We start from the raw sequence: 11,275 nt of genomic DNA, 5'->3' as shown, positions 1-11,275 counted from the left end.
CAGCTGTGTAGAAGAATTAGGAACTGTTTGTGGCAGTGTTCTTTCTAATCACCTCACACTAGATATGGCCAAGATGTCCTTTAATAGGAAAGTGGATAAGCAGAGCGGTAGTCCATGCAATGAACTTTTTTTTTTTTTTTTTTTTTGGTTTTTCGAGACAGGGTTTCTCTGTGTAGCTTTGCGCCTCTCTTGGAACTCACTTGGTAGCCCAGGCTGGCCTCGAACTCACAGAGATCCGCCTGGCTCTGCCTCCCGAGTGCTGGGATTAAAGGCGTGCGCCACCACCGCCCGGCCCATGCAATGAACTTTTAATCAGTGATAAAAAAAAAAAAAAAGAAACGAGTTATCTAGCCATGAAAAGACATGAGACACTTTACAAACATATACTGAAAGAATCCAGCCTTAAATGCTCTTTGATTATAATTATATGAAATTCATATAAAATTAGAGAAAGTAAGGCCAGTGGTTACCATGGAGGGAGTAGAGGGGACAGAGGATGCAGAGGATTTTCTAGGGTGGGGGGTTAACTGTTCTGTATAATACTGTGATAGTGGACATGTGACTGGATGCTTTTGTCAAAATTCACAGAACCTCACAGCACAGTGCATCTCAGGGCATGCAAACTAAGAAGAAAATCATTTAGGTGGTTGGGGGAATCCCAGGGAAGGATGCGAACTGTGATGATGGGATCTCAGATTATATCATACTTATATTTTATTTCATTTGTTTTTTTTTTTTGAGCTGATTTCAAACTGATTATGAAGCTCAGGATGATCTTGAACTTGTGGTTCTCCCGTGCCCATCTCCAAATGCTGAGATTACAGGAATGTACCACCGTACCCGGTTTTATGTAGTGCTAGGGGTTTACATTTTTAAAAAAATTGTTTGACAGTTTCATGTATTTATAAAATGAATTTGTTATTTTCAGTCTACTCCCCCCAGAACCCTTCATCACACCGTGTTCCTCCTATTTCCGTGTGTTCTTTTAGTGTGTGTGTTTCCCTGAGTTTGATTAGAGTTCCTTGTCAGATCATGGGTGGAAGGTTATTTTCTGGAACAAGGGAAACTTCTCAGTTGCTGAGCCACAGAAGAAAGCGAAGCGTCCTCCCCTAACAACCATTAACTGGCCATATTCCTCAGGGAGGGTGAGGCCTCGGGGTCCCACCTCCATCCATAATGAAGTGTTGATGGGCCCCAGACTGAGTTCATGAGTGCATTGGCTGTGTCATGTTAAGATGACGACTTTTGGGCTCTTGCTGGTATTGGGAATTGAACCCAGTGCTTTCTTCATAGTAGGCAAGTAACTATACTGAGTGATATTCCAAGCCCTCACAAATGTACTCTAAAAGGCTTCACTGAAGAAGGTGGGAGAAGAGGTATAGGCCTAGTTGTTTTGGAAATGATAATGGCTGTCAAGACAGAAGACAAAAGTAATTGAATGTAGGCAATGCACTCTAGTTGAAAATGCTTCCATGCAAGTGTAAAGTATTAATTCTAATGCTACTATGCACATATACTAGAGCAGGGTGAGTGAATGGATGATGGATGGTAAAGATAGGTTTCTCACTATTGGAGTTGGACCTTACACTTAAGCAAGGAGAGGAGGATGAGGTGATTCATTAGGAATAGACTGGAGTTGGAAGCATTAGAAGAAGCAGATGCCTGGCTGAAACTAGATAAAAATGATTGCGTATTAGGGCTTGAGAGATGGCTCACCACTTAAGGGCATGTACTGCTCTTCCACAGGACCTAAGTTCAGTTCCAAGCACCAATGTTAGGTGATTCACAATTGTCTACAACTTCAGCTCTAGGGGATCCCATCACTGTGGGCACTTGCACTCGTGTACATATATCCCTCTGCACATACACTCACACACACACACACACACACACACACATACAGAGAGAGAGAGAGAGAGAGAGAGAGAGAGAGAGAGAGAGAGAGAGAGAGAGAGAGAGAATAAAATGTAAAAGGAAATCTTAGAAATGATTGCTTATGAGTTACTACAAATGTATTTCTTTGTTAGTTGAGAGTGTCTAGAAGAAGTGACACCCTGATAACAATGGACAAATCTTAGCGTGTACTGCCTTCATCCTAGAGCGGCCAGCAAACAATTTGGACAAATGGCTGATTCTAAGACTGGAAATATATAGGATGAGTGTGGAACATCTCCTAGTTCCAGAAAGTGTTCAGAATGTACAAAACAGGCGGCAAGTGTTCAAAGAGGGAATACACACAAATGAAAGCTCCTCAGGAATGTAGGCAGACCAGACTGGTGTAGAGGTGAGGCAGAACTCCCAACACCCAAAGACAGCAATTTGAATAAGAAAGTTAAAAATAATATTGGTTTATAACCCAAAGTACAAAATAAATGCCCACAAGCCTGTAAACATATAAATAAATTATTGAATGAATAAATAGATGAGAGATAAAGACAATTTTCTCATGCAGAAACATTTCAAATAATTTATATGATATTTTTCCTTCAGGGAGGTGAGTCATAAATCTCTATTGCCTAAATGTAGTCTTCACACAGTGTCTTTCCTTTCAAAGAATGTGGTATAGATACAGAGAAAAAAAGAGTCATCGGGCAGTGGGAAAACTTAACACACAGTATTTCAGCCAACTAAATAAGGTCAGCATCAATGAATGAAAGTAACGTTTTGCCTCTGTGGCTTTCTGTTCCCAGACAATTGATCCAATTCTAATTATGGGAAAAGCAGCCAGTAAATCCCAACTCTGAGATAGCTTGAAAAATACATGACTCTTAATCCTCAAAACTGTGAAGGCAATCAAAAACAAAGGAAACCAAGAAATCACCACAGCCAGCAGGAACCAGAGAAGACATTATGGTTTAGTTGGGAGGTGGCTCACTAGATAAAGCACTGCTTTGAAGCACCAGGACAGAAGGTCACTCCCCTGAACCCATGTTCAGAGCCAGGTAAGAACCAGGATGTGGTACCAGCCAGTGTCGTGGAGAGAGAGACAGCAGATACTTGCAGCTCACTGGCCGGACAGTCTAGTCTATTTGAGGAGTTCCAGGCAAGTGAGAGACTCTGTCTCAAACAAACAAACAAAAACAAAAACAAAAAACAAGGCAACTTGGTTCCTAAGGAACAACACCCAAGGTTATCCTCTGGGTCATATGCACTCACGCACACATGCACGCACACATCCCTCCTCTTGCACAGAAATGTGCACATGAACATGCCGTAACAGAATTTTTTGTTGAAAGATGTAGACATTGTTATTAAATGTAATATGGTATCTCAGCTTGTATCTTCTTATAGGAAGGGGGATTAGGTGAAAAGTAAGAATATCTGACTTTAATAAGTAACGAGAATGCATCCACATTGCCTCAGTAAATTCATGTCAGATGTAAATAATAAGGGAAACTGGGTATGGGAATATGGGGATTCTACTGTATTTGCAACTTTTCTCTAAACCTGACACTTTTAAAATAAAATAAATATAATTTCCAAAAGAAATAAATGTTACATTATAGATAAGAGAAAAATGTAGTGCATTTGAATAAAGTACAAAATCCAAATATATTTTAGTTATAAAAGAAACATTTAAAATATAATAGTATTGCAAAGATGCAATAAAAAAGAGTGAAATGATATATCAGGCAAAATCTAACCCAAATAAAACTGGTACAGTTATTTTAAGATTAGAAAAGCTGAAATCCTGACTGGGGATAAAGGGGTTCACTTCATAAAAATGGTAAGTTCAGGAGAGAGAGAGAGAGGGAGAGAGAGAGGGAGAGAGAGAGAGAGACCAAGAGATGTTAAAATTATGCATACTTTAATAGCAGGATTTTTAAATGGTCAAGAAATGGGACTTCAAGGAGAAATAGATACAACCATAAATCATAGTTGATGGTCATTTAACAACCTTCCCCATAATTTACTAACAAACTGATAAGATCAGCATTAGAATATAGGATATTTGAACAACATGATGAAAACTTTTGACTTAATAGATGTATATTATCTTGACTAGCATAGTATATGTAGTCTTTCAAAATATATGGAATATTTACCAACAGTGGTTATGTTATAAACCATTAAGCCTTAACAAAATTTTATAGGACAGTCTTCTTTTTATTTTTTGAGATAGTGTCTCACTGTGTAGACCAGGCTGGCCTTGACTCACAAAGCTCTACCCACCTACCCCTCCAGAGTGCTGAGATTAAAGGCATGCACTACCATGCTTGATTAACATTTTAAAAATTGAAAAATATAGAGTGAGTCTTCTGAGTGCTAGTCAGATAAGCTAGACAACAACAAAGAAAGTGATAACCAAAAGATTTATCATCTAGTTAGAATCAGAAAGTGCTTCTGTGTAATCTAGGTCTTTATAGAAATTAGAAAGCTTTTAGCCGAATTATAATAAAAAATACTACAACCCAAAATGTGTAAGGATTGTGTAGCTAAACTTTTTACATCATTAGAAAGAAAGGCGAATCAAACTTAGCAGTGTGAAAGTGCTAGCACACCATGGTGATTTAATCTCAAGAATACAGTGTTTTAATGTAGAAAATATAATATAGTTTTCCATTACTAGATGTATGGAGGGAAATTATGTAGTAGTCTCAATGGGAACAAGAACAAATGTTATTCACTTACTGTAAACTTTTAGCAACCAACTAGTAAGGAATTTTTTAATATAATAAGGGAGGGAAAGGAGTAGAGAAAATATCATTCATAATGGTCAAACTTCAAAAACTTTGTCTCTGAAGTAAACAATGAAAGAAGAAGATATGATGGCAAAGGGCAGTGGGAATGGATAAGAATAAAGTATAATGATGTATATTTATTGACATGTCATAGTGAAACCTGTTTCTGTATATGCTTATACCCAAATTAATGGAAAATAAAATAACCTATAAAAGATAAGAATGATATCTCTTAGCACTTTTAAAACTTTACCCTAAAGCCTAAAGAGTTCAGCCAATGAAATAAAGTCAAATATATATAGATAAAGTAGGACCAAAATCCTAACACTGCATTATTCAAAAATATAAATAATATAGAGTTCTATAGAATCTCAGTATAAATGATCAGAATTAATGAGCTGAGTAACATTGCTAAACAGAGAATTAATATAAAACGTTCTATTATATTTTTGTGTGCCAGCAACAGTTAGAAAATAAAAAATTTACACCCAAGATTATGTGAAGTACTGTTTGAATAATTTACAATATTATGAAGCACTGTGTAAAAGGGAGTAATTTACAAGGCTGTGGGAAATAACGGGTCCATCATCCAGTGGATGTACCACGAATTCAAGACCCAGAGAAGTCTTCACATGGGCCATGTCTTAGGATTGCATTTTTACAGTGACATCTTAGATGAGATACCTTCTTCTGGGAAAGGCTTCAAGTGTGTTTATCACTTGCAAGAGACCAGTGGGTTTCCCAAGATTGTTGTTCCTGGGCTGTAAAGTAAACCCACTCTGTAAATAGCATCCAGCAGCCGGACCTGGGAAAGCTAGTGCGCAGGCTGCTTGCGATGCATGAGTAATAAATAGCGCTTTCATCTCCTCAGGAGCCTTGTGTCTCCTGCCAGCATCATAGAGCAAAAATAGCCAAACTTATTAGCTTGTAAGTAGTGTAAAATCAAATCTCAATCCCAAAAAGTACCCAACAGTTAATCCAATAAAAGATGTGTAAAATCTCTTAGAGGAAAACTATAATCCTTCGTTGGGGGACATAAAAGAAGACAGAATAAGCTGAGAGATCCTCCTTGATTGGAGGATTGAACGTGGTGAGGAGGCCTATGCTTCTGAGTTGATGTATAGATTCAATGCAACTCCATTAAAAATTTCTTACGGATTTTTGGTAGATTAGATCATGAATTTGGAAATGCACAGTCATGAATAGTCAAGTTTACATAAAGAAAAAGTACAAGGTAGGAAGTCCCGTCATGCACATATCAGTAATTATCTTCAAACCATAATAGCTACAATGGTGTGGTATTGAGACAAGGTTGGCAGAAAGGCAACACTAGAAAGTGACTTTGAAGATCAGTGGGTAAGGATAGATTTTCAAATAAATCATAATGGGATAATGTCCTAGGCACATGAAAAGGAGTGAAAAACCAGACTCAGAACGAAGCTGGGCATCATATATTATATTGCACCATATAGAATTGTATGCTTCTATAGGTTAAGACAGGCAAATAGAGGTGATATCACATAAGCTTCTCAAAAAAAAAAATACCCCGGTAGATTAAAAACTCGGATGTGACAGGCAAATCCACAAAACTGCTGAAAGTGGGAGACTAGATTCATGTTTCAGGTTTAAAGCAAGAGTAACAAAGAATCACTATTTGAGTACAGTGGAACCAAGGACTTGTTTTTCTTAAAGACACCGTCAAGAAGGCAGAGAGGCAGGCACAGGCCGCAAGGAGGTCTTTGCACCCCACATGACTGACAAGCACTTCCTATGCAGATGTGCAAAAATAACTCACGTCAACAAGGAAGCGACTAGCAACCCAGTAGAAAATGCCTTAATGAGTTACCTAGATCTTCTGAATTTGACATATTTTATTATACAATATCAAGAAGCCACATTTTCAACATCATACCGATCTCTTCAGAAAATTCTTAAGCAGTAGGAAGCTCTCAAGCCTACTGTGGCAGATAGACATTTTTCAACATTCTAATTTTCTCCAGAGAGCTCGGATTTCTATCACTGGCGACAAAATCAAATACTGTTGATTATTCCCCTTGAAGTGACAGGCTCAGTTGGCTCGTTTTTGAAGAAATGTCTGCCAAATACCCAATCTAAAACATTGTAGTTTGCCTGTGACTGGTCCTTTCAAGTGAAAATGGTGTTTCTTTGAGACATCTTAGCTAGCATTGCTGCTGACTCAGACAACGGCACAGGTTCTTTTCCCTGAGACGGCCACTCTGCTTGGGTAGGCTGCAGATGGGCTTTAAGTTCTTCCATTGGCTCGTACCATAGCTAAGAGATGTCCTCTGGGTTACAATGTAATCATTTTACTTCTTCAGTAAGGTCTTGGTTTGCTGTCTGAGACAGAGTCTCTATTATGTAGCTCTGGCTGTCCTGGAACTCACTATGGAGAGGAGGCTGGCCTCAAACTCGCAGAGATCTGCCTGCCCCTGCCTCCAAAGTGCTGGGATCAAAGGCATGTACCACTATGCCAGGCTCCAGGTTGTCCTTAAATAAAACTAACATTTGTATTTCCTTCAAGTAAAGAATCTAATCATTTTAGGTTTGTTGCTTGATCTGCCCTAAGAGTCCTGCTGTTTGGCCCACTGTAGTACAAATGTCAAAGCAGTGAAATAGTATCTTAAATTACTGTAAACATACTTTGTAGTTTGTGGGCTTCCTGAGGGACTGGACACTTGCAGCCCTAGGTGGGTGATTTCCCCAGCATCCACAACACGGTGGTAAGAAAAGCCCCTGAAATGCAGGTCTTCTTTGGCTCAGCTTTCTGCAGCGGAATGACCCAAAACTGCTCTGGCTGACCTGGTCATATGGGCGCTTTTCTATTTTTATTTTTTGAGACAGGGTCTTCATTCAGACTTGTCAGGTTAGAACTTGCCTTGTAGACTAGGCTGACCTGCAACTCACAGAAATCCACCTGTCTCAGACTCTTAAGCAGAGGTTCTCAACCTGTGGGTTGTGACCCCTTTGGGAATCCAAAGACCCTTCCACAGGGGTCACCTAAGGCCATCAGAAAACACAGATATTTATATTACAATTCATAACAGTAGCAAAATTACAGTTATGAAGTAGCAACAAAAATAATGTTATGGTTGGGGTTACCACAACATGAGGAGCTATATTAAAGAGTTGCAGCATTAGGAAGGTTGGGAACCAGTGGTCTTCAGTGCTGGGATTAAAGTCATGCATCACCATGCCTGGGTAATGTGAGCCTTTAAATGGAGCTTTCTTAATATATTTTATTTGACTACACAATAGACAAGACTTTAGGGATGAGTGTACTGAGGTCAGAAAATGGGGGAAAAAACCGCCAGTTTTCAACTGTTCCTTACCTCCTGCTCTTAAAATTTCCTGGCTGAAATATCATTAATCTGCTTTTTGTACTATATAATATATTTTATAGATTAAAATGCTTTTAGTGTTTTAAGCTAAATTTGGCCCAAGGATGTCTCAGAACTTGGAATCCGTGTATAACAAACTGTATTTTAATCCAGAACGTGAATTAATTGAAGACTTCATTCAGAAGGATTCTTCAGGAAGATGGCACAGCTTTAGCCAATCCATACAGTGGAGATTCAGTCCATCACTGGTGGCTGACTCATCAGACCAGGTTCAAAGACGGCAGGGTCTGAGCGCTACACAGGCCAGCTGTTTCTGACACTAACTTCTGGTTTTCGTCCATAAATACGGCTGCCCACGCTTGCCGCACAGTTCTCTGGACCTCCTCTGGTTCTGAGAGCTGCCTAATTCGTGAATCATCCTTTATTCAAACTCCGTTACACTTTAATGCATTTGAACTCCTTCTCTCGAAAATTCCCTGTAACAGAAAACTCTACAGAAACTGACTTTAACAAGCAAACAACAAAAATGGTGAGCACGTATTCAAAATCCGGGTGAGACCTGATCCAGCCGCTTAACAACGTAATCAGAGCCTGGCTTCTTTGCAGTCTCGGTTAGCTTCATGTGGTGTCAGCTTCGTCCTGGGCTTGTTTTGTTTTTGTTTTTCATTGAGAGAAAATGTATGCCCTTCGTTCTGAGGGTTCTGTCCACACACCACAAAATTCATAGGTAGGTAGAATTTCATTTCTTGAGGTCAACCAAAGACATTTGGTGTAAATCTCTTGGACTGAATTGGGACATGTGGTCATTGCTGAACTGGTAACTGTGGTCCAAAATGGGATCAAGCTGATTGACTTAGGACTGGGCAACTGTGCCCCCAGGCCATGTTTTTAAAGGAGGCATGGGCTTTCCTCGAGGGGATTTCTTGGTTTTAACTGGAGTGGGTGCATGCTACTGGCATCTAGTTGGTAGAATCCAGAGGTAATATGAAACACTCCACAGTTCACAGTACCACCTGTCCCGTTGTTCATAATGCCTCGCAGTAAGCACTATGTGATCACAGAGATTGTCTTGTTCAGAAAGTCAATAATACCAAAAATGAGAAATGCTGCCCCAGAGGAAGATGTGGAATTCAGAACAAAACTGGAGAATCCAGAAGAGAGAGAGAGAGAGAGAGAGAGAGAGAGAGAGAGAGAGAGAGAGAGAGAGAGAGAGAGAGAGAGAGAGAGATATGTACATGGGAAGACATGTATAAGTCTGCACGTGCATATCTCCCCAGTTCTGGGCCACTGGAAATTCTTTTCTCTGGAAACCTAAGTATCATTTATCTGGTCTCAAATCCCACTTGGGAAAGCAGAAATCATTTTTTCCTTTTCATTAGAAATATGAAGAGTATTGAGATGTTGATTGCATCTGAATAGTGTAATGTTATCTGAAGTAGGAGTTTACACAAATTTACCTTGGGTAAACACCAAAGAATTATGATTTCCCCGAATTGGTAGGTAGTTTCTGGTCTTCTTGCCTCCCAGCTAGATATGTAGCAAGCCAACTTCCTACTCACACCCCATTTTCTTCTAATACTAGGTTCTGTGAGATGAAATGCCCACAAGGTTTTCAGAGGTCTGCATGAAACTTTCTAGACAAGTAAGAGAGGACCCAGACTGCGGGAAACACCCTTTCAATCCGTCCTATTCTCTAGCCATGGGTATTTTTTCCATTTTGATCTGAATTCTTAGGGAAAAAGAGGCAAGGACCTTAAAATGCCTTAAAAATGCCTTTTCTTTTTTTTAATTTTGGCTTTTATTTTTCAATCCCCTTGAATATAGATTCCCCTCATCACCCCATAAGTATTCCACTGTGAGTTTCTCCCATTCTATTCAGATCCCCACATTAGGGTCTCATATGTAGGCCTAGTTGGCCTGGAACTCATTATTTAGACCAGGCTAGCCTTGAACTCAGATCCACCTGCCTCTGCCCCAGTGCTGGGATCACAGACCTCACACTGACCTTTCCGAAGCCCTCAGTGAGCACTAACCTTATCTCTTTTAGCAGCATTCCATACAGCTAATCTCTTTCTCTGCCTCGGTTCTTCTATTGGCTGGGTTTCAGACCATCACCCTCTCCTGCGTTTCTTTTCTCTTTCCTGCCCCTATCTTTTCATGTTCTTTTTCTCTCCTCAACCTCTTAGAGTTGAAGTTCTCAGTCACTAATTCTAATCCCCAGGGTTGCCAGGAAGAAAATAGTCCCAAATGCAATAACAGAAACAATAAGCCAATAAGTGATACATTAGAAAATAATTGGCACAAAAGAAATCAGTAATGGAAGAATCAAGCAATGTAAAAGAAGCTAGGCATGGTGGTGCAGGATTTTAATACCAGCGCTTGGGAGGCAGAGGCAGGTGGATCTCTGTGAGTTCAAGGCCAGCCTGGTCTACATAGTAAGTTTCAGGCCAGCCAAGGGAGACCTTGTCTCAAAAAAAAAAACCAAACAAAAAAAGAAATTTAAAAGATAAGATGTACAGAAATGCTCATAGGTGATTCATCAGTAGTTGATATATAAAAGGATAAAACATTCAAATCAAAATGAAGGAACATTATACAACTTTTCTGTTTACAAAACATATGTTTTAGACTCGGACAGGTAATAAGTTGAAATTTAAAAGATGTTCCAAACTAGACAGTGAAAAGAATAATGAAGACAATTGGTATCAATATTTGACTTTAAGATGAGAATTGATATTTTATATAAAATCAGGCAAAGAAAAATGTTTTATAAGATCAAAAGGTTAATCTACCAAACAAGTAAAACAATTATAAGCATACATACATTTAATAATGAATACCAAAATATCTGAAAACAAACGAATACAATTATAATGAGAAATAACTACTTTAACAATAATAATTGTAGAACTCAGTCCTCTGTTTTCAGTAATGGATAGAGCAATCAGTAAGAAGTCAAAAAGGAAAGAGAAAACTTCCAAGCATCTTAGGTGATGTGTCTCTAATAGACATCTATAGAGCAGTCTACCTCAAATTAGAAAAATACTCATTTATCCCAAGTGTATGTGCAGCATTCTCCAGGATAGAGCACACAACAAATCTTAATGACTTGAAACATTATTTGAGTCATAAAACATCCTCTCTGTCTTCAATGTAAATCAACAACTGTAGAAGTTTGAAAATTTGCAAACTCATGAGGATTAAAACACTCCTAAATAACAGATATTTTAAAGA

Source organism: Peromyscus californicus, unplaced genomic scaffold (genome assembly GCF_007827085.1).
Source record: "Peromyscus californicus insignis strain IS unplaced genomic scaffold, ASM782708v3 Scaffold_14__1_contigs__length_90479793_seg_2, whole genome shotgun sequence".
Lineage (NCBI taxonomy): Eukaryota > Metazoa > Chordata > Mammalia > Rodentia > Cricetidae > Peromyscus > Peromyscus californicus.
Note: the sequence above shows the minus strand (reverse complement) of the source record.